The sequence below is a fragment of the Scardinius erythrophthalmus genome (assembly GCF_964197995.2).
Source record: "Scardinius erythrophthalmus genome assembly, chromosome: 1".
Classification (NCBI taxonomy): domain Eukaryota; kingdom Metazoa; phylum Chordata; class Actinopteri; order Cypriniformes; family Leuciscidae; genus Scardinius; species Scardinius erythrophthalmus.
In genome coordinates this window covers 23363882-23390984 of record NC_138221.1, presented here as the reverse complement: position 1 = coordinate 23390984, position 27103 = coordinate 23363882, and the positions used below count along the sequence as shown (strand labels likewise).

At 39.7% G+C, this 27103-nt stretch overlaps 1 protein-coding gene across 1 annotated transcript in view; it reads right to left on the bottom strand.

The window, feature by feature from the left end:
- Window positions 1-27103, bottom strand: part of LOC308697603 (uncharacterized protein) — a 641328-nt gene that overhangs the window by 415078 nt on the left and 199147 nt on the right. The gene's annotated exons all lie outside the window — the stretch shown is intronic.

Here is a 27103-nt window from a genome sequence, read left to right as displayed (position 1 = left end):
GCGAGACGATTAAATCCTCCTCGTCCCCCCTCCATACCCTCTTGGGTCCTTTCCCTGGTGCTCCGAGCACTTCAGGATGCTCCCTTTGAGCCTTTGCAGTCAGCAGACTTAAAGCTTCTCTCCTTGAAGACTTTGCTGCTGATTGCACTGGCCTCGATCAAGAGGGTAGGGGACCTGCAAGCATTTTCGGTCGACGAATCGTGCCTAGAGTTCGGGCCGGGTGACAACCATGTTGTACTGAGACCCCGGCCTGGCTATGTGCCCAAGGTTCCTACCACTCCCTTTAGAGATCAGGTAGTGAACCTGCAGGCGCTGCCCCTGGAGGAGGCAGACCCAGCCCTGGCTTTGCTCTGTCCCGTTCGCGCTCTGCGTATGTACGTGGACAGAACCCAAAGCGTCAGGACCTCAGACCAGCTCTTTGTCTGTTACGGAGGCCAGCAGAAGGGAAAGGCTGTCTCCAAGCAGAGAATGGCCCACTGGATAGTGGATGCCATCGCCTTGGCTTATGAAGCTCAAGGCATGCCCTGCCCGCTCAGGTTGCATGCACACGCCACGAGAGGCTTTGCATCCTCTTGGGCGCTGGCACGTGGCTCCTCGCTAACAGATATCTGTAGAGCTGCGGGCTGGGAGACACCTAACAAGTTCGCTACATACTATAGCCTACGTGTAGAGCCCGTGTCCTCCCGTGTTCTCACCCTAAACGGGTAGAAACATTGTGAGTACCGGCTCTGTCGGCTTGCTGCACCCTACTGTGCACCCTTATTGCTCCAGAGTAAAACCTGTCGAGTCCTCCAAACACCCTCGGCCCGGACGTGGCGGAGCGTCCGGTGCCAGGCCTTACCCGTTGAATCCTTGAGAACCGGGTCTAGGCTGGGTCCCATATGTGTGACCCTACAGGGATCCCATATGTGTATATCTTCCACGGCTGCTCCTAATGGAAGCCCGTGTCTTTCCCTTGGGCTAAGTCACCCATTATTCATATGCAGTACAACCCTTGGGTTAGTCCTAGGGCTGTCAATCGATTAAATTTTTTAATCGCGATTAATCGCATATTGTCATGAGTTAACTCGCGATTAATCGCATTTAATCGCACCTTTTTTTTAATTGTTCTAAATGTACCTTAAATTAATACTTTTCAAGTTTGTAATACTCTAATCAACGTGGGCATGGATAAATATAGATGCTTTATGCAAATGTATGTTTATTATTGAAACCATAGTCAATATAGAGCATAAGGACGAGACATGTTTCAAAGGTCACAGATGTTTTTCAAAGAACTTGTTCATGTCTATTAGACACGTAGAAAGAACAAAAAAAAAAAAAAAATGCCAGGTTACCATTACTTCTCTTTCTTTGCACTAAGCAATTTACTAACACAAACATGTTTAGATTTTTGCATGACAGGGCAGCTCTTCTGAAAATACTAAATGTACATTTATTATTTATTAGCCTATTACATAATAGTTTGTCTCTCTCTGTGCCCATTTTGATGAAGCTAAATTCTCAATAAAACTGTTTTCATTGGTATATTTTACTGTTTCTGTTGTCAAACAACGGAATGAATTTGAAATGGTGTCTGAAACGCGACCCATTAAGACATAACCAGCTCTCCCTTCCAAGACGTTAATCTGCACAAAAATTCTGATAATCGAGCCGTCCTCTGGTGAAATCAAATTCACATAAGATAAAGACAATATCTGTGCTCTGATTTCGGCTATACTTGTAAAAATAGAGAAGCAACATAATATCTGTGCTTAATTGAGTTAAAGCGCTGCTCCTCCGCGCGAGACGCAGAGAGAGAGAGAGAGCGAGAGAGAGAGAGAGAAAGAGAGAGAGAGAGAGAGAGAGCGAGAGAGAGGCGCGCGCGCGTGCTGACAGAGCAGTACCGGCGGTACCGGTAGATTCTCAGAAACTAAATAAGGTTTGCGCGCTTTGTTGAAGGGAAAAAATCGCTAAAGGGGTCTGCAATGTCACTAAGTTAGCAACACTGTGTATCTCCATTTCTCCAACTAGGGGTTGGGCCACGGGTCAAACAGAAAATACGCGCTGCGTTAATCGCACGTTAAAAAAATTAGTGCCGTTAATATGATTTTGCGTTAACGCGTTATTAACGCGCTAACTTTGACAGCCCTAGTTAGTCCATATGTGTATTCCCACATAACTCTTCTTAAGAATGTGGTTCCCGCAGCATTCCCCTCCCTCACTTCGGGCACACTTTCCCAGTGTTATCCAATATATCACTGTATGGGTTATCACGGAACAACAGTGTGGATACTCTTGGTGTAAGCCCTCTCCTTCGTCCTTCCAGGCAAGAAGGTGTAGAGGCTTGCCCAGGGCGCTGGATGGGGTGCAGCAACTGTGGCACTTTGGTAGGGATTCCTATTCGTCGTTCACCACGACGTACGTCGTAGTGACCGAACGATAGGGAACGTCTCGGTTACATATGGTAACCCTCGTTCCCTGAGGGAGGGAACGGAGACGTACGTCCCGTCGCCACATCTGCCGCTACCCGCCGGGGCAACCAGCTTTTCAGGCTTGGCTCCTCAGCAAAAAACTGAAGTGCAATCACACCAGCTGCTCGTTAAATACCCGCGCTGCGAGGCTGCACAGCTGATGCAAATGATTGCACGCCAATGTGCATTGGCTTGTTTTAGTTCACTCGAAGTAGATTGGCCTCTCTAGCGAGATTCCTATTCGTCGTTCACCACGACGTACGTCTCCGTTCCCTCCCTCAGGGAACGAGGGTTACCATATGTAACCGAGACGTTACTGCTGGTTGCCAAGGTAACATAGAGTCTTAGACCTAACTTAGCCTGGGGGTAAGGTGTCTAATTTTTTTGGTCTAAATTAAGTCAGTCTTTATTTTTGTGAAACAGTCTAACTTGCATTAGACTGTCTATGAGCAAATTTTAGACTTGTCTAACACTATAGACACTATTTTGAGTCTAAAATAGCTTTGTGAAACCGGCCCCAGGCGTTAGCCCTGTTGGTGCAACTGGCTCCTGGTGGTGAATCGAGAATCAGTCAACTGCTTAGCCATACATTGATAACAAGCATTCAAACTCCACACTATAAGTAATGTTATAGTCACTTGGATTTTTGGGTGAGTGCATTCCCCTGCCAGAAGCAGAGCGTTTCATAGGCCCATATACATTGAAAGCCTGTGTTTCCTAAACATTTTCATGAGGCTGAGATTACGGAAGTGAGAGTACACACCTACAGTTAGGTCCATATCTATTTGGACATTTGTCATTGTCATTTGACAGTTTCTATAATTATGACTCTGTAGGCTACTCTTGTACATAATTTGAAATGAAATGAGAACAAAAATTATATATATATATATATATATATATATATATATATATATATATATATATATATATATATATATATTATATTAATAATATTTATATGTATATTATAATAATAAATATATATATATATAATTATATATATATAATTATAAATATATATATATATATTGTTATTCAAATGGTTATTCTTACACAACAACATTATGGAAGATTATTATTTTGCTCATCCAACAAATAATATTTTTATTGCATTATGATACCGTATACAAAACTCAACCATTAATTCCGCTTTTCTATAATGTTCAGGATTTTTTTATACTGTCATAGAGGTTGTTTTATGGTGCTTAATTTAACCCCTTGTTTGGGTCTTAAAGACACCTTCTACCTTATTTTGTTTATTCTCAGGTTAGGTAAAGTCAGTCGAATTCGCTCTAAACAATAAGTATATAAATTTCCATACTTACAATTCAGTCGAAAGACTGCTCCGTGGTTTAGTTCAGCTCAATATTTGGTAAAACAGAGACTTAAGTCAGGCGAGCTTCTTAATTTCAATTAAATGTAATTTTTTATTAAATACAGGTTAACTAGTTTACATAAACGGTACTAATATATAAAATAAAAATAAAAGTAAATCAAAACCAATTAATTTACAAGCTTTCATCTTCATGAGGCGCAATGGCAAGGCATCTAACACCGGAGAGGCCGTCCTTGGTGAAACAGCGTCTAAGTTTGACATTCTTTACAATACTTTTTATAGTCCACACGCACTCCGCACAGATTCAGTCCTTTACAGACAATCTGTCCAATCCGAAGTGTTGAACTATCCTCCGTTCTGGAAACCCCCTTGTAACTCCATATATAAAGCTCTTTTTCCTTTGTTCTCCTTTGTTTGCTGCTCTGGACCCTCTGCCTTTCTCCTGCGTCTCATGTTCCTCATCAAACGGGTAATGCTGGCCATTTCTACTTTGCTAAGTTACATGGTTTTCACTACTTAATGTTACTTCTATCTATTGATTAAATGCTTAAACATGAGTACATTATTATCGTTTCTTGCATGCATTATTACAATAAAAAGTTTATTACAAAAACAAGTTGCAGTGTCTCTCTGAACCAAACAGTTCAATAATAAAGACCTTCACAAAACCATCTCCATTGTCTTTCTTAATAAAACAATTTCACAATAAAGGCTTTTACCAAACAAGTTGCATTGTCTGTTCTTAATAAACCAGATTCACAAATAAAAGACTTTTACAAAACAATTTACAGTGTCTTTTCTTATACAACACTCTATTCTACTTGGTTATAAAGTTAGTTAGTAACATACATACTTTATATATGAGGGTTACAGATTAATACAGAATAAATTGCATATATATATTTCACTTCTAAAACTACAATGGTGATTAATATCATATAAATTGCATGTTCACTTGATTTAAATGACAGATGGTCAATTTAAAGCAGTCGGTTTCTGCAAGTGAAATTAGTTTTAACTCCGTTTTTAATTTAGTGCATTTTTACAGTAACATACTGTAGATTACAGTAAAGAACTGTACAATTAACAGTAAATTACTGTAAAAAAACGGTAAGGTCTAACAGTGTATGTTTTTATATCGAAGAGAGTTTGAATCTTAAATCGATCTACGTTTTAATCTAAGTAACGGTCGCGGGGCAAGTTAACTTGATGTTTTGAATGCTCAGAGGCAGAGCACGTTATAAAACGTATTCTTAAAATACACATTTCTGTTTTAATAAATGCTCATAGTAAATCATAGCATATTGCCTAAAACATAGGTACAAAAATAATCAGTGAGACATTTGCGACACATTAAAAATTAGGGTCGCAATGGCATTTCAAAAGGTTGCATATGCGACCATTTTGGTCGCAGTGTAGTTCCCTGAACTGGTAATCTTTTCTACTTCTACTGTTTAGTCTCTTTTACCAAAAACATTTTAAATGATGTGTTTGTCTGTTTATAATAGCAACCAAGAAAAAGGCGGAGCAGAAAAAAACAGGTGGTGGTCCTGCTCCCCCACATTATACCCCAGCAGAAGAGCTGGCCCTGGGCTTAAATATGAACTGACCCATTGTGGAGGGCATCCCTGGGGGCAGCTCTTCCTTAGACCTAAAGCCAGGGACCAGTAACAGCAACACCTTAATTACAGGTAAATAAGTTTAAAATCATCTTGCTACACTGTAAATAATTTGTTGCTGCATTAAATTATGTCTATAATACAAATGGCTGGTTCAGTCACATTTCAACAGCTAAATATTGAGTCAATTGCTTTTGTTATTGTGCTTTTGTAAAGATATTTTGCAATATGTTAATGATCATATTTTTTCCTAGTGTAGTTCATTGTAATGCCATTGAGTTCTCCTCTTTTGTGTAGTTTTACATAATACACCAACACTTTTACCTGTTCCCAAGAAAGTGGCTGAAATATGTGCAGTAAGTGGACTTTTTCTAACTTTACATCAAAAGGAAAGAAAGTGCAACACTTTGTAATACCCATGTTTCTTTTGCGCAGGACAGTGAAGAAACCCTCTCAGATGACTGTCCTTTGGAGGAAGTACTTGTAAGTGCTTAACTAACTATTTAAATTATAGGTGTGTACATATTATTTCTGACTGAGTTGCAGGAGGAAAGGCCTACGGAAAGGCCTACTGCACAAAGTGATACAGAGGTGGGCAGTCTACTTTTCATTTTTATTTCTGTTGCATGAGGCTTGTTGATTATTTATTTTTTTAAATGCCACAGGATGATATCCGTACCCTATACAAACGGTATCTTCAACAGAAAATTGAGTATTTTGATCTTAAAAAAAAAAAAAAATTAAGGGGAGAAATAGAACTTGACACCTTAAAGAAGAAAAAACTGGCACTAGAGATTGAGTTGCTTCAAACTTCAGAGTAAGTGCTAAAACACTATTTTTCACACAGAGTCCTAATGCTGACCTTGGATAACAATATAGGCTATCTTATTGCAGGCAAAAGATGACCATCACTGGCTTTTCTTGAGAAACAATAATTGAAATAAAATTCAATGAACTAAGCATGTTGTCTTGTCTTCTATTATTAATTTAATGAAGGTTTTTGTGTGTGTGTAAAAAAAGAAAAGAAAAATCAAAAAAATCAAAAATGGTGTTCCACAATTCTGTCCCGTGCAGCTCTGCCACTAGGTTGGTCCAAGTGCACTGGCTGGAGGTCATCATCAGGCTGCACCTCCACCACAGGGGTCCTCTCCTTTCTGATGGTGGCAATGTTGTGGAGGATGGCACATGCAACAATAATGTCACAGGCCCTGTCAGGTGCAACCCTCAGACCCTTCAGACACTGAAATCTTTCCTTTAGCAGCCCAAAGGTCATTTCAATGCGTGCCCTTGTCCTGGCTAGAGCTGCATTGTAACGGGTTTGTGGTCCGGGGTTTGGGTCAGGGAATGGCATCATGAAGTACTGCCTGCAGGCATAGCCCCTGTCTCCTAGCAGGATCCCATCATAAGCACCTAGAAAAATGCAGTTTTGTTAGGCTCAGAATAAAATTATGTAATACAGTGAGTTTGACATTATTTTTTTCCTTACCACCTTCAAATAATGTGCATAAATGCAACTCTCTGAAAATCCTGGAGTCATGCACAGAACCAGGCCATTTGGCTTCCACATTTGTTATGTGGAACATGGAGTCACACACCATCTAAAATATGTGTAATCAGTCAACTGCATAGCCAACTTTTGATTTTATTTTTATATATATAATTTCTAATCTGGAATATTAAGAATCGTAATAGTAATTTACCTGCACATTTACACTGTGAAATCCCTTTCGGTTCACAAAATCCCCTTCATTGGGGCCAGGTGGGGCCTTGATGGGGACGTGTGTGCAGCCTATGGCACCAATCACGTTAGGGGAGCCTGAGGAACAAATACAGTACAGTGGTGGACAAAATTGATGGCACCCCTGATAAATATGATAAAAAATGGCTGTAAAAAATACATCTGCATTGTTTATCCTTTTGATCTTTCATTCAAAAAATTCACAAAAATCTAGCCTTTCATTGAAGTAAAATAATTGAAAGTGGGGGGTAAATCACATTATAAAATAAATGTTTTTCTCCAAAACATGCTGGCCATAATTGTTGGCACCCTGTTATTAAATACTTTTTGCAACTCCCTTTGCCAAGATAACTGCTCTGAGTCTTCTTCTATAATGCCTGATGAGTTTGGACAACACCTTACAAGAGATCAGAGACCATTCCTCCATTCAGAATCCCTCCAGATCCTTCAGATTCACAAGTTCATGTTGGTGCTTCTTCTCTTCAGTTCACTCCACTCATCAGGTCAGGGAACTGGGACGGTCACGGCAGAAGCTTCATTTTGTGCTCAGTTACCGATTTTTGTGTTGATTTTGATGTTTGTTTTGGACCGTTGTCCTGATGGAAGATCCAACCACGGCCCATTATAAGATTTCTAGCAGAGGCTGTCAGGTTTTAAATTTTTCATCTGTTTGTATTTGCTAGAATCCATAATACCATGTATCTGAACAAGATGTCCAGGACCTCCAGCAAATAAATAGGCCCACAACATATAAGATCCAGCAGTATATTTAACCGTAGGCATGGGGTACTCTTCATCCCTGTTTGCACCAAACACATCTGGTGAGTTTGCTGCCAAAAAGCCCTTTTTTTGGATTCATCTGACCACAGAATCTGGTCCCTTTTGAAGATCCAGTCGTGTCTGACAACTGAATATGCTGGAGTTTGTTTTTGGAGGAGCGAGGAGGATTTTTCTTGAAACCCTCCCAAACAACATGTGGGGATGTAGGGGTTGTTTAATAATTTTTTTCAGGCTTTCTGACCCCAAGACTCAACTAATCTCTAGAATTCTCCATCTGTGATCCTTGAAGAGTCTTTGACCAATCAAACTTTCCTCCTCACCATCCATTAAGACAATATAGACACACGTCCTCTTCCTGGCAGATTCATAACATCTTTAGTTGATTATAACTTCTTAATTATTGCCCTGATGGTCAAAATGGGGATTTTCAATGCTTTAGCTATTTTCTTACAACCACTTTCTATTTTGTGATGCTCAACAATCTTTTGCTGCACATCAGAACTATATTCTGTGGTTTTACTCATTGTGATGGATGATTAAGGGAATTTGGCCTTTGTGTTTCCTCATATATAAACTCCTGTGAAACAAGAAGTCATAGCTGGACAATTTCATGTTCCTAGTCACCCTGGTGTGCTAAAAAATGTAAATATTAATGAGAATATACTTCAGAGATATTTTTCTCATAAAAAATTCTAGGGGTGACAACAATTATGGCCAGCGTGTTTTGGAGAAAAACATTTATTTCATAATGTGATTTACCCCCCAATTTCAATTATTTTACTTCAATGAAAGGTTAGATTTTTGCGAATTTTTTGAAGGAAAGATCAAAAGGATAAACAATGCAGATTTATTTTTTACAGCCATTTTTTATCATATTTATCAGGGGTGCCATCAATTTTGACTACCACTGTAAGTCCTAGGCTGCTTTTTGGCATGATCATGGTTGCATGATCTTCATTAACAATTATAATGTAGGCTACCTGCAATGGCAAAAAAATTCTGCTTCACAGCCTGTGGTCTTAAGTGGCTTGGAAATACCACAACGCCCCCTAAAAACTGTTTGAGTGCCAGATAAACCTTGCGAATGGCACGACATACAGCACTTTTACACAAGTGTTCTGCATCTCCAATAGTGTAAAGGAAAGTGCCACTCGCAAAGCTATACAATCTGTTTGTGCAGTTGTTAAAGCCCGACTCCGACGAGTCGAACATTTAACGTGTGGCTCCAACAAGTTGATAATGTAGATGACACCCTCCCGTGAAAAACGATATCTCTCAATCAGTAGATTATCGCGCTGTGCTAAAGGATCCCGTCGATCTCGCAAAACGCGATTAATTCGAAAAGCTCTTCGAATTATTCTGGCACCTTCAGCAACAGATTCCTGACGTAAAAACGGACAAGACATGGCTGCGAAAGACTTCCCATATCAACTCCGCTTATAAAGCCGGGATCTAATCCTGTTAACATGAAATAAGCCTGCTCGCGAGCAGGTTTAAGATTGCGCACCTGTTGCTATGGCAGCAAGTCCAGGATGTGCGTCGAAGAACCAAACAATCCAAGATCATGCCAAATCTCCAACAATAAAATCCAGCTAAGTGAGTTAGCGACGTACGAAGAACGGGCCCCAGGAGCTCGCCTCGCTTTCCCTTCCCAGCATAACCTGGTGGATACACAAGAAGCACAATAAGAAATAGGGTTTATAGTTGACATTGAACATTTACAAACATTAAGAATAATTTCTCAGCTCTGTAGGTCCATGCCATGCAAGTGAATGGTGTCCAGAACTTTTAAACTCCAAGGTATGACATAAGTAAATAAGATTTTTAGTTTTCCTTTAGACTAACAACTAGTTTATTCATCACCAATTTACACAAAACGTACCAGGTGTGCAGCATTTGTACTCAAACCCACACTCCAAACAAGTGGAGATTGAGTACATCCTCCAGAAGAGCTGTTTGTAGTGAGACGACTTATTTTTCCAGCATGCAACACCTGAGGTGGAAAAAAAAATTAACATAACATTTAACATTATCAATGATGTTCTTGTTATGCGTTTTATTTTTTTAAAGTCAAATTTACTTTCTAGCCATAAGAAGCACAATAACATGCGTTTCACATTTATTTCACTGATTGTTATGAGTAATAGCCTAGATTTTATAAAATAATTATGATATAAAAACAAATGTTTCAATTACATTACATTGTGGATTACGCAGAAAAAAAGTTGAAAATGAAAACAAGTTTTGAAAGAATTGCATCATGCATTAAGTTAGGAGTCGTATTCTAATATCAAATCCATTTACAAAACGTTTAAGAAATTTACAATTTGAAAATCAATGCAGTCCTAAAACGTACAAAAATTAAACTGCCACAATACCTTATTATGGTCTTCAGAATCCATAATCTGGAGAGCAAACTGTAGAAATGGAATGCAGAAAAGATCTTGTCATACGTTACAGATTTTGTAATTTGTGTGACTACTAAAAAAACTACAGAATTTTTTTGGATACACTTTACCCTTATTCGTTTTTATACTTCAAGACTAAAAAACGCCATTATGAAATGGTCTTTTTCAGAACTTATAATGCTTTTTTACTAAACTAAAAACTGTACAACAAGCTTATCCTTCATCTCAACGGCACGCTGACATGTGAAAGCGGTTTTCTTCTTTGTTTTCTGATGGATCGCAACAAAACTTACACATTACCGCCACCAACTGTGGAGCATAAACCAATAGCTACTACAACACAGGTGATACTAATATAAACCAATCAAAATCCTCTGGAAGTTTGTACAGCCCACTTGCTGCTAACCCACCCATTTGCAGCTGGCTCCGACCTCCGTTTATACCATAGGCTGTAAAAAAATAGGTTTATACCCTACTCGAACTGGCTGGAAAAACTGAACTATCTTCGATCCTACTCTGAGGTCGTGAGGTTTCTCATTCTTCCTCAGTGACCTATGGCAGGTAGCGCGGACACTCACTCTCCCTGTCTCTGGCTCTTTGTTTGACACTGAGTTAAGAATAATATCATGTTATGATCAAAACACTTAAAACAAGATAATATTCGTCAGGCTCATTCAATGTTTAACGTTACCGGTTAGCAAGATAGCTCATAGGCTAGGCTATAAAGTAATGCCAAGCATAGTAAATGAACTTTCCTTCGTAATTGTCAATGTAGCTGGAAATATACATTTTAAACCCCTTCTCCCGCTTGCTCTTTGGGGCTGATGTTGAGGATTGTATAATCCTATGTACATCGTTTACGGTTATCCTTGGCAGGTCCTGCAAGCATCGTGTGTAAAACGCCATCTTCCTCGTTGACTAAAGTTATCGTACTCGCTCTGACAGGAGTAACCGGAAGTCGTGCGGCCTACCGTGACAACCCGGAAATATCGAACGTTCTATTTATGCAACAAGCCAGCAGGTGATGGTCTGCTAGCCAATGGCGGCGCCCAGGGAAACTTCAAAATAATATGAATCCCTGACCCCCGGGACCTCCTGTATATTTCACCCAACCCCGACTTGCCTCGCAAATGGTTGAAATGGCGGTGGTGTGAGTCATGCGGGTAGAAGGATCCCAATAATTAACTCCAAAACTTACAGAAAATCCTCACACTCTTCGTTTATTTTTCAATACAATTTAGAAAATCTTATGTGGTTTTAGTGTTGACCGACTTGGACTATTTTTTTTGTCTATATTTATTTTCGTCGATCTCATGCTTTTAACATTGCACTCTATGCTAACATTCCAGGACTTGCTATGCTAAGATCTGTGTAACTTTATAACGTTAGAACTGATGTAGTCGACGCCTTCTAAGTGAAGTGATGCCAAAAACCAAACGCCAGACAGCCATGACAACAGCCATGCAACCAACTCCCGACGTTGGTGCTAATGTTATTGTGGATATGGATGAGTTGGAAGCAGCTGATTATCTGCTCCCAGATACGCCATCAAAAGAACCAGCTCCCAAAAAAGGCAGGTGCAACGACAATTCTGATGAGCTAAATTCAGCCATGGCGCTGGCCATCATCTCTTCTCTCAAGACTGTAATTAACGACAGAGCCGACATTCTCGACAAAGGTATTGAAGGTCTGAAAACTTCTGTTGAATTTCTTACGGAAGAAATGAAAGACATTAAATGTAAGGCTGAGCGCACTGATAAACGAGTCCATGCTGCCGAGAATAGGATTAACGATCTAGAAAGCAAAGTTATGGAGCTGGCACGATACAAAAGACGCTGGAATCTGCGTTTATATGGCCTTCCAGAACTACAGGGAGAAAATGTCCGTCAGCGTGTTTTGGATGTGTGCACAGCCGTGATTCCTGCTTATGCAAACAAAGTCAGCGATCTCACCGACTCGGTTCACAGGCTTGGGAAAATAAAGAACAGCAATACCGCCGGCGCTACTCCGAAACCACGAGGTGTCATCGTCCAATTTACAATGCGTCACTTTCGCGATGCTCTTTGGAAAGCTGCAAAGAACTCCGCCTTCTTGGCAGACAACCATCTACGCTTCGGCTTCGCCGAGGACCTCTCACCTGATGACCGTGAACGTCGCCAACAGCTATGGCCACTCGTTGAGAAAGCTCGTCAAGAGGGTCATCGTGCATACTTTGTTGGTCCGAAGGCTTTTGTGGATGGCAAGGAGCTGACGCCTCCTAGTAAGATCTCAGGCAATGACTGAATGCAATTTAGTTCACACGCATCTAACCTTAAAGTTTTTGCTTAATGTTCCTGATGCCTTACTACTTTTGCTCGAACGTTACGTTACACACTTTCCTTATATCTATTTAAGGTTAACAGCAATGTGTTAGGTAGCCTAGGCTTTGTAAGGATTTGTTCACAGTTAATTTTATTCATAGGCTACGTTAAGTGGTTTGGCTCTCTCAACTTTTACAGCTATTTTACAGCTAACAATGTTTTCTTTCCATTACTGTCCTAGTTGGTTACATTAATATTTTGAGGATAGTCTTTTTTCTTTTTTTTACAATGGGTTTACTCCTTCTTTCTAATTGAATTATTGCTTGCTATTCAATGTTCCCTAGCATCTCGTTATGTTCCTTTAATACAAGAGGGTTACGTAATGATCTTAAACGGAAGGCTATTTTTCTTTATGCCAAAGGGCTAAATTCTGATTTTTGTTTCTTTCAAGAATCACATGCTAGTCCAGATGATACTAAATTTTGGAAATCTCAGTGGGGAGATGAAGTTTTCTTTTCCTTTGGGTCAACCCATTCTGCAGGGGTTATAATTCTGAAACACAAATTCCAAGGTAAAATTATTGAAGTGATACCTGACCAAGACGGTCATTTTCTGTTTCTTGTGGTGTCTTTGGGTGACATTCTCTTCCTTCTGATAAATGTATATGGCTTTAACTCCCCTAAAAATAATATTTTCCTGTTTAATCTAATAGAGGTTCAAATAAAATCCCTTTGTTGTAAATATCCCAATATACACGTCATTTTAGGTGGTGACTTGAACGAAACATTGTGTGACACTCTTGATCGTTATCCCCCGAAATCTTCGCATAAAGTTTCTCATCTGTCTGATTTTGTTTCACGCCTTGGACTACTGGATATTTGGAGAGATAAGAATCCTGCATCTACTCAATTCACTTGGTCAAATAACTCAGGGTCTCTCAAATCTAGAATAGACTATTGGTTAATCTCATACTCAGTATCACAATTTGTATCTAGTACTGATATTTTACCATCTCCTTTTTCTGATCATAACTGCATCCTGCTTAGTTTAAACGAACCTAGTCATATCCCGCGCTATTTAAATTCATACTGGAAGCTTAACAACTCTCTGCTTGAAGATAAGATTTTAGTTGAAACCATTAACAACAAAATTAATCTTTACTTTAAGAAAGCTCAAATGGAAGGCAAATTCAGCACTAACTGGGAACTTCTCAAATTTGAAATTCAAACAACCTTTAGAAAGGCTGGTGCTAAAAAGGCCAATTTGAGAAAATCATTTGAAGCTGAATTAATCAAGGAAATTATTAATTTATCTAATATTCCTTATGAGACCTTAACTGATAATCAAAAAGCTAATATGACGGATCTTCAATATAAGCTAGATAACTTGTATATGCAAAAAGCAAAAGGTGCCTTTATTCGCTCTCGTAGAAGATGGCTTGAGGAAGGGGAAAAGAATACCGCCTATTTTTTTAAGTTAGAAAAGCATCGTTCTCAATACAATTCTATTAACATACTAGCTTCAAATGGTGTTATATTAACAAGCCACAAGGACATCTCCCATATCTGCAGGGAGTTTTATGAAGGCTTATATCAATCAAAATTTTTTCAGTTGAATCTGGATAACTTCTTTAACTCACTGAACTTAAGTAGTGTTACTACTATTTCGGAAGACGATAAATTATTGTGCGAATCTCCTATCCAGCCTAAAGATATTGCGGAGGCTATTGACCGGTTAAAGCGTAATAAATCCCCTGGCAATGATGGTTTAACAGCTGAGTTTTTTAAGAAATTTGCTAAAGCCATCATTCCTTTCCTACATAATGTCTACGCAGAATGTCTTCACAATGGTGCTCTCCCCCCATCCATGACACAAAGTGTTATTTCACTACTTCCAAAACCCCAAAAAGATCGTTTATATATTGTTACGTCCTAGGACGTATTGTGTTATTTCTTTCGTTTATTTTGATGTTGTTATGTGATTTGTTATTGTGCAGTATGTGATTCGTTATTGTGCAGTTCGTTCTCTCTCTCTCTCCCTCTCTTTCTGTGCAGACTTGATTGGGCTCAGCTGCGGCAGATCATGTTGATGAGCGGGAGCGCTGATAAGCCGAGTAAGACGGCAATGCGGGAGAGCTGCTCGGGCGCGCGTCGTACAGCTCCGCTGTCGTTCTGTCCCTCATCTCCTGCCCCAGACATTTAGTTTATTGTTGAGATTCTAAATGTTGGAGTATGGTTGTGATTCGTTCCCTGTGTGGGTTTGTCATTGTTGATTGATGAGAACATCCGTCTTGTTACAGTGGTATCAAGCTTTCTTTTCTGGTATTGTATTTTGATTTATATTTCTTTGTTTATTTAAGTTGCTACGGATTTATTTTATTATTGATGTCTAATTAGTTTCTTTTGGAAGCCGTAGGGAGGAGGTTGCCAGTTTTATTTTACTTGAGTAATTTTCTCTTGTTTATGATCAGTTAGGGAGTAAGGGAAGTTTCTCTGTGTTTTCTTTGGGGTTTTTCTTTTAGTAGGTAAGTTAGATTTAATTCTCTTTAGTTAGAACCTCTTCTGTTTGTTATTTTGGCTTGAACCCCTCCTGAAGATTCACGCTTCCTGTTATGTTTTCATATGTCAATAAAATCCTCTTTTTGACGGACTCGTTGTGTTTAGTAATATTTGTTAGCGAGCTGGGACAGGAGAAGGGGATAGACGTGTCAATTTCAATTGATACTTGTTGTTTGTTATCGGTTTCCTCGACCCTAGACGGGGAGGGCGTAACAATTGGGGGCTCGTCCGGGAGTTCATTTTAGTCGTTATTTCATTGGTTTTGCTTGGCTGCTTCGAATTTTTCTTGGGGGAGGAAGGTTGTGTAATGGATTTTGATTTAATTAAGTTTACGCTTTCACCTACGTTGAAAGAATTCGACCGGTGTAGAAAAAAAGATCTAATTCAAATAGCAGAATTTTATAATTTAATGGTTCATAAAGAGGCAAAGAAACGAGTCATTAAAGATGAGCTGTATGGTAGGTTAGTTGAGATAGGTATTTTGCCTGGACTTACTCCTGAGTTAGAGATTGAGGAAGAAGTTTCATCTGATAAAGCAGATTCGGTAAGCGGTAAAAAGGTTGCTGGTATAGATCCTATGTTAACTGTTCGCTTAAGAGAGTTAGATCTAGAGTTAAAGAAACAGGAGCATGAAACGCAACTACTTCGATTGAGAGAGTTGGAATTAAAGACCGATCGGGATGTTAAATTGCGTAGGCTGGAGTTGGAAGCCCAGATGCAGCGTAGCAGACCAGTTCCGTCACCGCGTTCCAGACATGCTTCTGGTAGCTCTGAGGGGGGGCAACCTGACTTTGATGTGGGTAAGTATATTAAACTTGTACCTCCATTTCGTGAATCTGAAGTTGACTCGTACTTTGTGGCTTTTGAACGTGTCGCGGCTAAATTGAAATGGCCCAGAGATATGTGGGCGTTGTTGTTGCAGTGTAATCTCGTTGGCAAAGCCCAAGAGGTTTGTGCGGCTTTGCCAATCGATGATTCACTGAATTATGATACTATGAAATTGGCTGTGTTGCGTGCTTATGAATTAGTACCGGAGGCGTACCGGCAGAAGTTCAGGGTGTGTTCGAAGACAGCCAAGCAAACGTTTGTGGAGTTTGCGCGTGAAAAGAGATCGCTTTTTGAGAAGTGGTGTGTCTCTACCAAAATTACAACTCTTGATGAATTGCAAGAACTAATTTTGCTCGAGGATTTTAAAAACAGCTTGCCAGAAAATATTGTAGTGCATTTAAACGAGCAGAAAGTATCTAAACTTTTTGATGCGGCAATATTTGCAGACGAATTTGCGCTTACTCATAAGACTGTATTTTCTGTAATGCGCGCTCCTAAACCCTCCTTTGTTATGGAAGGAGGGAAGGATAAAAGAATGTTGAGAGACAACTCTTTCAGGGCTGATGGTGAAGCACATGCGCAAAAACGACCTGATAAAAAAAGAGTCTGTTTTTATTGTCTTGATCCTGGCCATTTGATTACGAGCTGTAAAGCCTGGCAGCAGAAAGCTGGCGGTAGGCCTAAAGGGGTAGCGTTTACCTCCGTTTCTGAGCCGTCATTGCAGGACGAATCGAATGTATTTGGGTCGTTTCTACAAACGTGTTTAGTCTCGCTTCCAGATGATGAGGAGGTTAAGTCCATAGTGATGCTACGAGATACAGGAGCCGCACAGTCTTTAATATTAGAAAGTGCTCTGCCGTTTTCGTCGAAGTCATATACAGGCAATGATGTGCTCATTCGCGGTATTGAAATGGGTTGTACTCCTGTGCCATTGCATACTGTTCAGTTGAAATCTGACCTTATTTCTGGCAAAGTTTCTATTGGTGTGCATTCACAATTACCTGTGGAGGGCGTGAGTATGATCTTGGGTAATGACTTGGCGGGAGCCAAAGTGTTTCCGTACCCGATCGTATCTGCAGAGCCTAATGTTACCACTCACGTGGCTGCTCTCTCTCAGTTCTCCATTGCTTTTCCGGCATGTGTTGTAACGCGAGCGCAGAAAAAGAAATTTGAGGATGTGGTGGATCTTTCAAGTTCCTTTTTAGCTGCATCGCCAGAGAGGGTAGAGTGCAAATTGCTTGTTAATCCTCAACCGAACATGAGTGATGAGTATTTGAATGCAAACGAAATTCCCTTAAAAGTGGGTAGGGAACAGTTAATTGCTGCGCAAAAATCTGATTTAACCTTGAGTAAATGTATCAGTGCGGCTGTGGACAAAACGCAAATTTCAAATGGGTCTGTTGGTTATTTTTGGGATGAGGAAGTATTGATGCGCTGGTGGAAGCCAGCAAAATCTGAAAGTGATTGTGTCTATCAGATTGTTCTTCCTACCGGGTATCGGTATCAAATCATGCAGCTTGCTCACGAACATCTATGTTCAGGACACCTTGGTGTTACAAAAACATATGACCGAATTTCCAGACATTTCTTTTGGCCAAGTTTGAAGTCGTCCGTGTCTGCGTTTGTCCGTTCTTGTCATGCCTGTCAACGTGCTGGCAAGCCTAACCAGAAGATTCCTCAAGCGCCACTTAAACCCATTCCTGTAGTGGGAGAGCCTTTTGAAAGACTTATCCTTGATTGTGTGGGTCCATTGCCTAAGGCAAAGTCAGGTCACCAGTATCTCCTTACCATAATGTGTGCAGCTACTCGCTACCCGGAAGCCGTGCCACTGCGCTCTATTAAAAACAAAGCCGTGGTCAAAGAGCTGGTTAAGTTTTTCTCTATGTTTGGGTTACCTAAGATAATTCAAACAGATCAGGGAACAAATTTTACTTCACACTTGTTTGAACAGCTGGCAACCGAACTGGGAGTGGAACATCAGATGTCAAGCGCATTTCACCCTGACTCGCAAGGCGCGCTTGAGCGATTCCACCAGACGTTAAAGTCAATGCTGCGCACTTATTGTGTTGAAACTGATAAAGAGTGGGTGGATGGACTACCCTTATTAATGTTGGCCATAAGGAGCACAGTGCAGGAGTCCTTAGGATTCAGTCCAGCCGAGTTAGTGTTTGGACATACAGTTCGAGGACACTTGAAATTGATCAGTGAGCAGTTTCACTCTAAAGATCCTCCCTCTGTGCCAATTTTGGAGTATGTGAGTTTGTTTCGTGAACAACTCTACAATGCTTGGGAGGTTGCTAAAAAGCATCTTGCTGAGTCGCAATCAAAGATGAAGAGCAGATATGACAAAACCAGCGTTGTTCGCAGTTTTAAACCAGGGGATTCTGTTCTTGTGTTTCTGCCTGTACCTAATTCTCCTATGCATGCTCGGTTTGCTGGTCCATATAGCATTGAGAAAAAACTGAGTGATACCAACTACACAGTTTTAACTCCTGAACGACGACGCAAAAGTAGAGTTTGTCACGTAAATATGCTTAAAGCGTATGTGTCTAGAGATGTCCCTGAAGTTAAGCCTGTAGTTGAAACTACGTTGCCTGTTACTATCGTTGCTCTGCCTTCTGTTTATGTGTTAGAGACGGATGGTCTAATTGGAAAGGATGCTCAAGCCTCATGTGGACGACTCTCGAACTCTGCTATTCTGGCCAATTTGCCGTCTCATCTCTCTTACCTGTCTGTGAGTCAGTGTAATGATATTGTTGAACTAATTCACAACTATTCCATGTTGTTTAATGATGTTCCTTCACAGACAAACGTGTTAAAGCATGATATTGAGGTGGGTCAAAGTACACCCATTAAACAGCACCCATATCGTGTTAACCCGCACAAACGTCAAGCTATGAAAGACGAAGTTGATTATTTGGTGCAAAACGGTTTCGCAGTAGCTAGTCAGAGTCCATGGAGTTCGCCTTGTATACTTGTGCCCAAGTCTGACCACTATTTCCGATTCTGTACTGATTTCCGAAGAGTTAACAATGTTACTAAAGCTGACTCTTTTCCTCTCCCCAGAATGGAGGATTGTGTTGATCGTGTGGGTACGTCACGTTATGTAACCAAACTTGATCTTTTGAAGGGATATTGGCAGGTGCCATTGACACCGCGCGCCTCTGAGATCTCCGCCTTTGTCACGCCTGATGCATTTATGTAATATACAGTGATGGCTTTCGGGATGCGCAATGCACCTGCCACATTCCAGCGATTGATGCAGATTGTTCTTTCAGAGGTACAGAACTGTGAAGTGTATCTAGATGATGTAGTGATCTATTCCATGACATGGGAAGATCACTTATTCACCCTGAGTTTAGTCATGAAACGCTTGGTTGAAGCGTCTTTAACACTCAACCTCAGCAAGTGTGAGTTTGCCAAAGCAGTGGTGACGTACCTTGGTAAAATAGTTGGGCAGGGTCAAGTTAAGCCTGTAAAGGCTAAAGTTGAAGCTGTTGTTACTTTTCCTTCACCCACTAATAAACGCGAGTTGAGGCGTTTCTTAGGAATGGCCGGTTACTATAGGGGATTTTGTAGGAATTTTTCCACAGTGGTTGCACCCCTTACTGACCTCTTAAGTACTGAGCGAAAATTCGTGTGGAACGAAGTATGCGAAGCTGCCTTCTGCTCTGCCAAAGATTTATTGTGTAATGCTCCTGTGCTTTCCGCCCCGAATTTCACTGAACCTTTTAGCCTGCAGGTGGATGCAAGTGCTCATGGCGCCGGTGCGGTGCTGATGCAAGCAGATAATGCTGGCATAGAACATCCAGTGAGCTATTTCTCAAAAAAATTCACTCGGTGTCAGAAAAACTATAGCACCATAGAGAAAGAAGCCCTGGCGTTACTGTTGGCCGTTCAACACTTTGAGGTGTATTTAAGTTCTGGTGACCGCGTTGTGGCGTACACGGATCACAACCCTCTAGTGTTTCTAGCTCGTATGTCTAATTCTAATCAACGTCTAATGAGATGGGCACTCATCTTACAAGAATTCAACTTAGACATACGTTACAAAAAAGGTCTAGATAATGTTGTAGCTGACGCATTATCAAGAGCTTACATTGCTGATGCTTAATCAACTGTTAAAAGAAAAAGTGGTCTGAAGTGTTGATGGTTTCAAACTAATTTGTTCCAAATCAGGATTTGTAACTACGGGTGGGGGTGTTACGTCCCAGGACGTATTGTGTTATTTCTTTCGTTTATTTTGATGTTGTTATGTGATTTGTTATTGTGCAGTATGTGATTCGTTATTGTGCAGTTCGTTCTCTCTCTCTCTCCCTCTCTTTCTGTGCAGACTTGATTGGGCTCAGCTGCGGCAGATCATGTTGATGAGCGGGAGCGCTGATAAGCCGAGTAAGACGGCAATGCGGGAGAGCTGCTCGGGCGCGCGTCGTACAGCTCCGCTGTCGTTCTGTCCCTCATCTCCTGCCCCAGACGTTTAGTTTATTGTTGAGATTCTAAATGTTGGAGTATGGTTGTGATTCGTTCCCTGTGTGGGTTTGTCATTGTTGATTGATGAGAACATCCGTCTTGTTACAGTGGTATCAAGCTTTCTTTTCTGGTATTGTATTTTGATTTATATTTCTTTGTTTATTTAAGTTGCTACTGATTTATTTTATTATTGATGTCTAATTAGTTTCTTTTGGAAGCCGTAGGGAGGAGGTTGCCAGTTTTATTTTACTTGAGTAATTTTCTCTTGTTTATGATCAGTTAGGGAGTAAGGGAAGTTTCTCTGTGTTTTCTTTGGGGTTTTTCTTTTAGTAGGTAAGTTAGATTTAATTCTCTTTAGTTAGAACCTCTTCTGTTTGTTATTTTGGCTTGAACCCCTCCTGAAGATTCACGCTTCCTGTTATGTTTTCATATGTCAATAAAATCCTCTTTTTGACGGACTCGTTGTGTTTAGTAATATTTGTTAGCGAGCTGGGACAGGAGAAGGGGATAGATGTGTCAATTTCAATTGATACTTGTTGTTTGTTATCGGTTTCCTCGACCCTAGACGGGGAGGGCGTAACAATATAGAGAACTGGCGGCCTATAAGTCTCCTAAATATTGATTACAAAATCCTGGCCTCTGCACTGGCTAAAAGACTAAAGTGCGTCCTGGATTGTATTATAGATGAATGTCAGTCGGGCTTCATTCCAGGAAGACTAATTTCCAACAACATTAGACTTGTTCTCGATTTAATAGATTATTCACATTTATTGGCAGATGACAGTTTCTCACTCTTTCTTGATTTTTACAAAGCCTTCGACACCATTGAACATCCATTTCTTTTCAGAGCCTTAAGTGTCTTTGGATTTGGGCAGAATTTTATCAATTCCATTCAGACTATTTATAAACACAATAATGCCTCAATCAAATTACAACATGGTACAACAAAGAGATTCAACATAGAGAGAGGTATCCGCCAAGGCTGTCCCATCTCACCCTTTCTTTTCCTTCTTCCGATGCAGCTTCTAGCCACTCACCTTAATTCCTGCAATATTGAAGGAATTTCTATTGCTGAACACTCCTTATTAATTAGTCAACTTGCAGATGACTCTACCTTATTTCTAAAAAACAAGGATCAAATTCCCATAGCTCTGAACAGCATTAAATCCTTTTCTGAAGCTTCAGGCCTTAAGCTTAATATAAATAAATGTGAACTTTTTTCCTTAGGTTCTTCAAATTATGACACGTTATACAATATTCCTGTAAAAGCAGAGCTAACGTATCTGGGCATAACGGTATGCAGAGATCAAAAAAGGAGATCGTCAGTGAATTTTGACCCCCTGATAATCAATATTCAAAGAAAATTAAATTCTTGGTTACAGAGGGACCTTTCAATTTCTGGTAGGATTTTGCTGTCTAAAACGGAAGCATTATCCTGCGTTATATATCCTGCTATGGTCTTGGATGTCCCTCTCGATGTGTGCAGGAGATTAGACAAATTAATTATCAACTTTGTGTGGAAATCTAGGTCTCACTTAATTAAAAAAAGAGTAATGTTAACTGATCAGACATCTGGCGGTTTCAATCTTATTGATTTCTCTCTACTTAGCAACTCTTTTAAAATCAGGTGGATTAAATCATTCCTTAAGAACCCCACTTCTATCTGGAACTGTATCCCTAACTTCCTGTTAAAACCTGTGGGAGGGCTTGAATTCCTTATACATTGCAATTATAATATCTCCAAGCTCCCTTTGAAGTTAGCAAACTTTCACAAACAGTTGTTATCCTGTTGGTCTCTTATGTACAATCACAATTTTTCACCTCACACTTATTTTATTTGGAACAATAAGGATATTACATATAAGAACAAAACTCTATTCTACCATTCTTGGTTTGATAAAAATATCCTTTTAGTGTCGCAGCTTCTTGATGAAAATTGTAATTTCTTGTCTTATAGAGACTTTATGGATGCATTTTCTTTTCCGATCCCACCAAAAGAATATGCAGTTATTTTTGATGCTATTCCCTCTGGTGTTAGAATGCTACTTCAATCCAGTCCTAAAGGCCCTTTTTGTTCTCCTCCCTCTTTAGACTCCTCTAACCTCTATATAGGCTAGATAATTGTCTCTTTATAAGTAGTGAATTCACCAACAAGAAAATCAGATCAATCCTTCTCAAACCTTGTGCTACTGTTCCCGCTTGCATCAGTTTTTGGAATAATAAGTTTGAAAATATCGATTGGAAAAGATTTTGGTCTCTAAAAAATGAGTTCTTGATTACCAACAAAGTTGTTGAGGTTTCCCTCAAGATTGTTCATAAATGTTACCCTTGTAACTATCGTCTGTCTAAATTTCATACTAATATCAAAGAGGAATGCTCTTTTTGTCTGTGTTACCCAGAAACTATTGATCATATTTTTTGGGAGTGTTTATATTCAAGGATCTTCTGGCTTGATTTTTCGAATTATGTGAATAAAAATATTTCAGAAGATTTTACCTTAACTTTAAAAAAAGTTTATTTTGGGGTCCCTGAAGTCCAAAGTGATATTTCTAATAGAGACTTTGTTATTAATCTGCTTCTTTTCCTAGCAAAGTTTTTTATCCACAAATGTAAGTTTATCGATAGAAAACCTCTTTTTTGTATCTTTCTAAAGGACTTTAACCAATACTTGCTCTCTCTTGAACACTCATCAAGCCCTTTGGCTATAAATAGGCTACACATCTACAATGTGCCATGTTTAAGCTATTGAATTCCCCGTAACCTCTTGTATGTATTGTCATTTTATACTTGATATGTATTTTTTTTTTTTTGCAAGTACTTGTACTTATTCTGTTATCACTTTTTACAGCTTCTGCTTGTTTGTGTACTCGTACTGAAATTTATAATAAAAAAATAAAAAAAATTCACCCAACCCCCGCCCCCCCCCACCCCCAGTGCGCCATACCGCTGAATTAGTTGCTAAGCACCCAAAGACGCCGCTATGACGGCAAATCAATGCCAATAATAAACGAGCGCACAACTGATGCGGGCGCGCGCGGTAAATGACTTCCGCGAGAGGATAACAGATCTACACGCGAAGAAACGGGAACTCGCGAGCTCATTCAAACCCTGCGCGCGCGCATAACATCATCTCTGCGCGATACAAGCCCTCTCGCGCGCGCATGATCATTCCCCACGCGCTCGCGCTTGATCTGCTCTCGCCTGCTGCTTTTGCTCGCTCGAACAATTTTATTTTTGGCAGTCGAGGGGCGGGACTTACTGTTTTAATAACCTCAAATGTCATTGGTTATTTTCCCCTTTTCCAGAAGTCATTTGCGATTGGACGCCTGTCCAATGACTCGTAATTCACTTGACTTGAGACATGAGACATCACTTCATTTGTTTTATTTATTGTGGTTTATTGATGTGTGATGTGATTTAATGCATTGTTAATACAGAATAGATTCTTACCAGATACTTTATTAACAGAAAGTCTTATTGCATTGTGTCGTTAAGAGATATTTAGGCTAGACTAATGACACATACATTTTTAGGTAATATAAGTGGTTAATTATGTTTTCTATTAAATGCAAAAGGGGTTCTGGCTTTTCAAGTTAAGATACAGTAGCCTACACAGCATGAATTAGCTTACATATGCCTTTTCAGAATTTGCTACAAAATATAGAGGAACAAAATTAAACCCAGCAAATTAGATATTAAAATATATAGTGATCTTAACCATCTAACTATTAACCTAATAAGAGAAAGTATGAGGCAAGTACAGTACACCATATAAATGATTACACCCCATCTGAACATAACATATCTTTTTTTTTTTTTTAAATGTCCTAGATAAAGAAAAAAATTCTGAATTTGTTTGGGTTTCAGAGGGGTGTAATTATTTATGCCTTGTACTGTATCTTGAGAATCCAGAATCCCTTTTACATTTAATAGAAAATATAACAAACCACTCAAAATTCACATAATAGTAATACACAGGATGATAACAAAAAGCTTACACAACAACTCTTGAATATTGATATAAACAAGTAATGTATCTTTCATCCAAAGCCCTTGTTATATTTGCAACTATTTAATGGTCACGTTTTACATTTCTGAGGTTCACAGAACTAATATAATTTTGGTTGGGTAAACGTAAATAGTGGTGAATGAGAGTAGTGGTAATGTAGTGGTGATATACAGCAAATACAGGTGAAACTCGAAAAGTTAGAACATCATGCAATAGTTCAAAATTAGAAACAAATTCCATATTAGAATATTGTGAAAAGGTTTTCATAAACTGTAAGCCATAATCATCAAAATTATAACAAATAAAGGCTTGAAATATCTCACTTTGCATGTAATGAGTCTATATAATATATTAGTTTCACCTTGTAGGTTGAATTAGTTTCACCTTGTAAGCTGAAATAAATGAACTTTTGCACATTAACTTATTCTAATTTTTCGAGTTTCACTTGTATGACTTTACATTCCCGTTTTTCTCCAATTTCTTTAAGATATTTTAATGCCAATATCACAAATCACAGTGTTATAAATATAAAATGTAAAAATGTATACAAATTTGGGTCAATTTGCAATGCTAATAACCATGGAAATGCGTCATAGTCTGTAGCCTAAATATCTCTTGACAATACAATGCAACAACACTTTCTGTTAATAAAGTTATCTGGTAAGAATCTATTCTGTATTAACAATGCATTAAATCACATCACACATCAATAAACCACAATGAATAAAACAAATGAAGTGATGTCTCATGTCTCAAGTCAAGTGAATTACGAGTCATTGGACAGGCGTCCAATCGCAACTGACTTCTGGAAAAGGGGAAAAGTAACCAATGACATTTGAGGTTATTAAAACAGTAAGTCCCGCCCCTCGACTGCCAGAAATAAAATTGTTCGAGCGAGCAAAAGCAGCAGGCGAGAGCAGATCAAGCGCGAGCGCGTGGGGAATGATCATGCGCGCGCGCGAGGGCTTGTATCGCGTGCAGAGATGATGTTATGCGCGCGCGCAGGGTTTGAATGAGCTCGCGAGTTCCCGTTTCTTCGCGTGTAGATCTGTTATCCTCTCGCGGAAGTCATTTACCGCGCGCGCCCGCATCAGTTGTGCGCTCGTTTATTAGGCCGGTGACACACTGGATGCGTGGCGTGAGCGTGGCGTTTCTGTTGCGTGTCAGCTGCATCGCGTTTTCCATGTCTTTGCACACCAGAAGCGTGTCTGACGCGGCGCTGCTGCTGCTAGGTGACATATTGGTGACATGGGGAGAGAGTTGTGGAAGGCCTATACTTCATGTTAAACATAAATATATAGCAGCTAAGACAACGTCGGCAGTGTTGACGGCAATATAGACTATAGATTATTTCGTTCTGTATTGACAGGTGCAGTATTTGAAAATCGATAATATTTTTTTAAATTGCATTTATATTTGCATTTATGTCAAACCCTAGACACTTTCAAACATCAAAATGACATTTATTAATATGTATTCGTGTCAAAATGTCATATAAACATCTTTTCCTATTCAATTTTGCCTGGAAACGCTTCCAAGACGCTTGCGTGTCGCGTGAAAAATAGGCGTCGGTTCTATCCCTGCTGGAAAAACCAGCATAGACCAGCATAGCTGGTCATACCAGCTAGACCAGCATATGTTGTGTTTTGGTGCTGGTATGCTGGTGACCAGCATGGGATGCTGGTATGCTGGTATGCTGGTGTGACCAGCATGGGATGCTGGTGTGCTGGTGTGACCAGCATGGGATGCTGGTATGCTGGTGTGACCAGCATGGGATGCTGGTGTGCTGGTGTGACCAGCATGGGATGCTGGTGTGCTGGTGTGACCAGCATGGGATGCTGGTGTGCTGGTGTGACCAGCATGGGATGCTGGTGTGCTGGTATGCTTGCTGTATGCATTAATTAAATGCATCCCATGCTGGTCACACCATCACCAACATTGGATGCTGGTTACACACATTGGAAACTATGCTAGTAAACAGTAATAGATGTTAAGGATGGTAGCCTGTTCACCAGGGTGGAATGCAGGACAGCTACATTGAATTTTGGTATGATGAAAATCATGAAAATACAAGCTTACATTAATACATGTAACAAGTTCATTTAATAATAACAAATAAACATTAATACGTTAATACAATAATAACAATTATTTAACAAAAAACAACACTCTTCTGGCTCAACAAGCAAATTACAATAAAACGCATTAACAACAATTGATCTTAATTAAGTGCTCACTATGGGGTTCTAAAAATGAGTCGACTGCTTTGTGCTTTGTACTACACATTTGTCCTTGTCAACAGTAACCTGCTAACAGTTGCCTACTTTTTCAGATAAATTAGTATAAGTTGATGTGTATGCTCTCCGTTTATGTCGTTTTGTTCTGTCATCCTTACTGTATTGATCCTACTTTTTCAGGTAAATTACTAAATGTTGGATGTGTATGTTCTTTGTTTATGTCGATTTGTTCTGTCGTCCTCAGTGTCATCTTAACTGTCGTCTTGTTCTGTCATCTTAACTGTTGTCTCTTTCTGTCGTCTTGTTCTGTCGTCTCTTTCTGTCGTCTTGTTCTGTCGTCTTAACTGTTGTCTCGTTCTGTCGT